Below are 6,650 nucleotides of genomic sequence, written 5' to 3'. Positions count from 1 at the left end.
TTGAAAAGGTGAGGCTGAATTCCTTACATTTCTTTTGTTTCCACCCTGTTTTCTTTGGCATAGCATCAGTTCTTAGGTTTGGGACATTAAAGCATATGTTAATAATCATTGGTTAGACTAATTTGGCAAATCTGCCAAAAGATGGCTAACTTCTGGGCAATGGGATGATAATGAAAAAGTATAAAGAATGCCTACCATCTTTCCTTCTAATATGAAGTGAAATATGTTTAGACAATCATTCTAATCTTTCCTAATGATAGGATCTTATTATTAAAATTTTCAATCCTTCCCATTTCACAATTACATTTTTTAATGATTTAGTTGATTTTGATCTTATTTTGGTAATTTTCACAAGACCTTTCTTGACCCCTCCCTCTTTGGAGAATACTTGGGTGACAGTGTTCACTGATGATACTTTCCTTTACTGATTGTATCAAAGTTAAATGTGGACTGTTCAGGTTAGTCCTCTCATTTAAACACAGGGATTATTTTCTTTTCATGAGTGTTATAATGTGCCAGGTGCTGGATGAAATACATTATCTTTTGAATTTTTTTCTTTGCTGATGTCTTTTCTACGAGCTTGTCAGCAGCATCTGATCTGGAGGAAGCTGTTTTTTGGTTTTTTATTTTTTAATGGTATTTGTTTCCTGGGCTGATGGTTTCTTTAGTGGCACTCTGCCTAAATCCCCAGGAATGATAAATCAGGCAATCCTTTGTATTAGACTGTAGAAGTGGTTTGGAGATGGAGAGGGCAACAGATTGGGCAATAGAATCTGTTGAAGACTGTAAAACATATTTTTCTCTGCTTTCACATGGCTTGTGGCTTAAGACATATTAACAATCTTTACTGAAGGCACAATGGAAGGCAAAACAATGACAATAATATGTGCTAAATGGATACGGAACTGCATATACAATTTAATTGTTTGGGAAATTTGTGTGTAGGGTAATTATACATGTAACTATGTAGTAAGACATGGCTTTTTCTCTACTGCAACATGCCATCATTTGGTAGGATGGAATATAAACTTACCAGTAAAATAAAATAGCAATTCCAAGTTATGCTACAAGGCAGTAATATTTATAAGAGGAATATCTGCTTCTTGTCTATGTTTCCCCCTGAAAATTATGTGGTTCTAAAGTCCCTTCCAGGGATATGAGGGATCTGCAGATTATGATTCTACTCCTCCAAATAGAGAAAGGGATCTAGGAGGAGAGCAGAGTGGAGTAATTCAGACATTGGTGTTACTAGGAGGATGGCTGGTACACATGGAGACACATATTTACTATGGTTCATGTGTTCTTTTGTGTGTGCATTATGCTAACAAAACTTCTTTCTCTTCAATCTACTTTATTGAAGACCAGGAATGGGATTGGGATTGGGGAGACAGGGAGAAAATCAACTCCTTATACATAATTAATGTACATCAAATATCTTTGTCCACAATGGCGAGGAAATTGCTCTGAAGTTTAAAAATATATATTAGTTAATGCCACCATTTTAACTCTCCAACTTATTTAAGTACTGTTCTTGATTGGGAGCAAGTTTTATATAACATGATGACATGGTTTAAATAAGACATACCCTCTGAACTGGTATACCCTGAATGCACCCCATTCTTTCTTGGCCAATTCTGTTAGGAGTGTTTTATTTGTTGTTTTAACATTCAAGATAATAGGATGAATTGCTTTTCTAGTATGGGACATTGGAATTGTTTGCTCCAAACACAAACACAAAAACTTATTTCAAATTGGTGGAATGAATGTTTACAAACACCTTAAAAAGAAGGATTTCGTGTTTTCCAAGCCTTCATTGCATGAAAAAAAAAAAAAGCCATCTTTTTATTGTAAATATTGACAATGATTAAGTTGTTTGGCTATAGTAGGTAGTTTCTAAATTTGATGCCTGAATGGATGTATAAATTAGAAACACTAAGGAGTGGACTGAGTTAAAAAAAGGATTTTCTTTCAGAAAGTGTGCTTTTAAAAGGGTTGGTAGTTATGCCGCTCGTACAAGTCCTCTGAAAATGTTCAGCTGAAGTTGCTGTGGGGATTGATGTTTTCCTTTTCTCTATTCCACCTCACCACACTTCTTAAGTAAAATTGCCTGAAAGTCAGTTGATCAACATGTTTTAAACCAGCTAATGAAGGAAGGAAACTACAATTAACCTCTACCAGGCGATGCTTATCTAATTTTCTGAATCCAAGAGAAATCTGTCTTTGGAAATGATTCCTTCTCTCTCTTTTAGACCCTGTAGCCTTTTCCCTACCACTCTTGTCCCAGTCTGACTCAGTGAATGTGGAGAACATAGGTGATAGGTGCCAGAGTCCCACCAAGCCAGGTGTAGCAAGTCCACAGTCATGGTCTCATCTCCATTCCCTCTTTTCCTTCCTTGCCCACCACCCAATAGTTGGTTCCTGACATGGCCATAATATGGCCCTGCCAAACAGCTACATCCACTGTCTGGGCCTTTTACCACATGACCTTTCAGATGCAGGGACGATATTCATAGTTGCTTATTGTAGGGGTGAGCCCTTGAGAGATAGGTAATCTTGAAAGAGCCCAGAACTGGGCATCAGGAACCTGGTTTACAATCTGGCTTTGCCACTCAAACCATGAACCCTTGGTTGCTTTGTTCAGCTTCTGTTGTTTACATATCTTTATCTGTAAAACAAGATTTAATCCTAAGTGACGAATAAACTCTCTTCTGGATCAAATATTTTCTGTTAACATGAAATACTCATTTCAAAGAAAAGAAATATAATTGTAAATCTTTTAATGCATGTGTTGTGGAGCACTTACTTGTTCATTTTGCATAAATATTGTGAAAACAGTTCTGTGGAAAATAAGCTACTGTTCAATAATAGAAGCCTTGCTTTTAAAAATCCCTTTTGAAAGACAAACTTGTGCCTTTTAACCTTGCCTAGTATCGTTTATGATTTTCAATAAGGGGTTTAAGAACTTTGTATAATTAACAAATCATTTCAAATTAATAAAAAGCCACAAAATCATTCCAAATTAATGAAAATTCATCTCAATATAAATAGGAAAAATAAATATCCTGATTTATTTTGTTCCAGACTAATGACTGAAGTCTCAAGAATATATAAATAAGCAAGTAAAATAGAAGCCATTGGAAAATCACATCTGTCCACCATCATCACACAAAAAGGCACATTGTGTGGTCTTGAGAAAGATTACATAGCATCCAAGGGAGGAAGCTCTTTCTTTAAGAGAGATTAATAATTAGAAAAGCAAAGGGTTCTGTGAGAAAAATCAAAGACTGGGTGGGTAGAGCCGGAATTAGAGGAAGAATTGAAGCAAGAGGAAAAAACCAAGGACAAATAAGAGTTTTTAACTAGACATTCAGGCTTGCAGGCGCCATCTGAAATTGCAAAAGGAAAAAACAATTGAGCCTGGGATGTGATTAGGATAGTCATATTGTGTGTATTGAACAAAATATGAATGAATGAATGAACATGATGATTTAAGAGGGAACATATTTTTTTCTATTCAGTCTTCTTCTCTGCAATTTAGCATTTAAATATGAGCATGGGGTGTAAAACCAGAGTATAGAGTCTATAACCTTGATAATAGTTGGATCATAGCGAGCAGCGTGGTTAGGGTATTAAAGAAATTGCAGACCCCCAAAACACACAACATGCTCAAATTCAATGAAGCAAGGAAGAACTCCCTAACTTATAGGTGCACAGTGACATTAGAATTTGAGTGTTACTCAACAGGTGTGATGTGCTTCCTGGGTATTTCCAAGAGAAATAAAAATAAATGGATACATTTGAGCCCAGGACCCCTTCTGTGGCAGACACTGTTGGTTGGCTTGCTCAGCATTTAATTTTAACTTTTCTTCCTTTCCAATCCCAATTACAGAGGCTGAAAAAGTAAAACTCTTGCTTTTCCAGCCACCCATAGAACTGAGCGTGGCTGTGTGGCTAATGAAGCAGACATCTGCTGAGCTCTTCCCTTATCCCCTTGTTCTTTCTTCTCGAATGGGGACATGTTCCCTACAGTTCTGGCAATTATCTAATGACCGTGAGGGAAAGGTGAATGAATCAGATAACAACCATCACATCACAGAACCAATAAACCCATGTCACCAGCCATTTACCTTTAAACTTATAATAAAATAATTTCCCATTTGTTTAAACTCTTATTAACCAGTTTTTTGCTTTCTTGTAGATAAATGCATCCTAATACACCTTCCAGAGAAGCAAATTCTATGCTGTGTTTCCACATTATGCACTCTGATTCCACCGTGAGGTGAAACATATTTTGCTTCAGGGCTCTTATCCTACTTTTCATGAACAAATAGAATCCCCTCTCAGGGCATCTTTGCAGACAGAAACACATGCTTGAGGAGATCACTCTGGCATCCTGTGTGGTAAAAGGCTGGCCTCAAAAACATAAGTTCTCTGTCCTAAGCAGAAGCAGACTAGGGTCCCAGAATTCAGCATGTTCCTTCTTCTGCATCTTTTTTCCTTCCTCATCCACAGGACAATCAGAAAGACAAATAGCTCATGTTTTCTCTGCGTAAGGAACTCTACTGTGTGTGTCTGTGTGTGAGAGAGAGAGAAAGAGAGAGAGAGAGAGAGAGAGAAAGAGAGAGAGAGAGTTTCTGTAGTCACCTCTATGCTTCTTCCACTCCCACTACATAAAGCAGGAAATGTGGGAATGGAGTTCAGCATCACAACTATAAGGAGTGACACTCAACTTGAGATCAACAGTAGAAAGGGGACTCCAAGCTTGTTGTGAACATGCATAATAAAGGAAATGAGCTACAGAGTGGCTTATATGTAGTGGGTAATCCATAAAAATAGCTGAGAAAATTTATATGGAATAATTATTTTTGGCGAGAAAATAGGAGATATTCAGAAAAAAAGAGAGAAGAAAGTGTGGAAGATTATTCTGGCATCATTTTCTTTCCTAGTCACTCAGATTACATTAGTGGTGAAAGTAACTGGTCATGTACATGTACAGGTGAAACCTGAGCCACAATAGATATGTAACTACTTATGGAGATATTCTATGGAAGACTTAATTGGTAGAATCTTCAAATCTGCAAGAGACCTTGCAAATATTAATGGACAATATCTGGACTACTAGTTCAGTCTGCAAAAGGAAGAATAATGTTGAATGAAAAATAGTACTTGGTGTAGACACCTGACCTTCACAATATCCACATGTCATCTTCAAAGGGGTAAGAAAACATTTTCCATAGTCTTCTGAGTGCTGCTCAGTAAAAATTGTGAAATATATAACAGAGACCACTGTTACCATAGGACAGACAGAATTATTTAGGTATCAATTAATATTAAATTACGATCTGACATATTATTTGTGCTAAAATAAAATGGTACCTAAAAATATTAATATAGAACATCTAGTTTACTTCATTTAACTTTCAAACACACTTAAAGTGAACTTTATTTTTTTTTAAGTTTATTTATTTATTTTGAGAGAGAGAGAGTGTGGGTGAGGCGCAGGGAGAGAGGAAGAGAGAGAATCTTAAGCAGGCTCCATGGCCAGTGTGGATCCTGACATGGAGCTTGATCTCACAACTCCATGAAATCATGACCTGAGTAGAAATCAAGAGTTGGATGCTTAACTAACTGAGCCATTCAGGTGCCCCTGAAGTGAACCTTCTTAATATCAAGGATATGTCACTTCATTTTAAAAAATTAATAAGAGTCCCTATGGTCTGAGTTGGAGATCAGATATTCTCTATGAATTATGAAAATTTGAATCTAATCCATACATTTTAGACAATTGAAATGATTACATATATGGATTTTGACTCTGTCATAGAAACTGTAATTTCGATAGTATTTTGGGAATTATTTACAAATCATTTATTAACCATCAATATCCTTTTCTGAGACAATTAAGTGGATTAATATATTCACTTACATTGGGAAATAGAATTGGGAACTTCTCATTTCCACGTTTGCTCCGTGTTATCTTTATTTCCAGCTATCACTGACAGTTGATGAAGGAGGAGTTAAAAAGAAAATAAACCAAAACTGAAGAATTCTGCTGTTGAGGGCAACACACATATTTTCCCAGAGTGCAAAGTTGAGAAGTGGAAATACAAAGTTTCATTAATATTCTGAATAATACAGTTTAATATGACCTAAATGATGGATTTTCCATTGACTCCCTGGAGACTGAAAAGGGTTGACTGTCAGGAAATTTTCTTGTGTTTATTTTTCTATTTTCCTTTTCAAAGTTTCCAATCACCGTTCCTTGCTAACATCCCTCCATGGGCCACCTTAAGTGATTCCTCATTTTAGAGGCATTTATGCTGTTTTTCTATTTCTTGTGAAGTTGCCGTTCTGTGAAATTACACATTTTCTTTTTTTTTTTTAATTTTTTTAAATGTTTATTTATTTTTGAGACAGAGAGAGACAGAGCATGAATGGGGGAGGGCCAGAGAGAGAGGGAGACACAGAATGTGAAGCAGGCTCCAGGCTCCGAGCCGTCAGCCCAGAGCCCGACGCGGGGTTCGAACTCACGGACCGTGAGATCATGACCTGAGCTGAAGTCGGACGCTTAACCGACTGAGCCACCCAGGCGCCCCCACATTTTCTTAATCTTCACTCAAACTTACTACCTCTAACATTTTAAGGCTCAT

This window comes from Panthera pardus, unplaced genomic scaffold, assembly GCF_024362965.1.
Source record: "Panthera pardus isolate Hobbes unplaced genomic scaffold, ASM2436296v1 HiC_scaffold_8, whole genome shotgun sequence".
NCBI classification, from domain to species: domain Eukaryota; kingdom Metazoa; phylum Chordata; class Mammalia; order Carnivora; family Felidae; genus Panthera; species Panthera pardus.
This window is presented reverse-complemented; position numbering follows the sequence as displayed.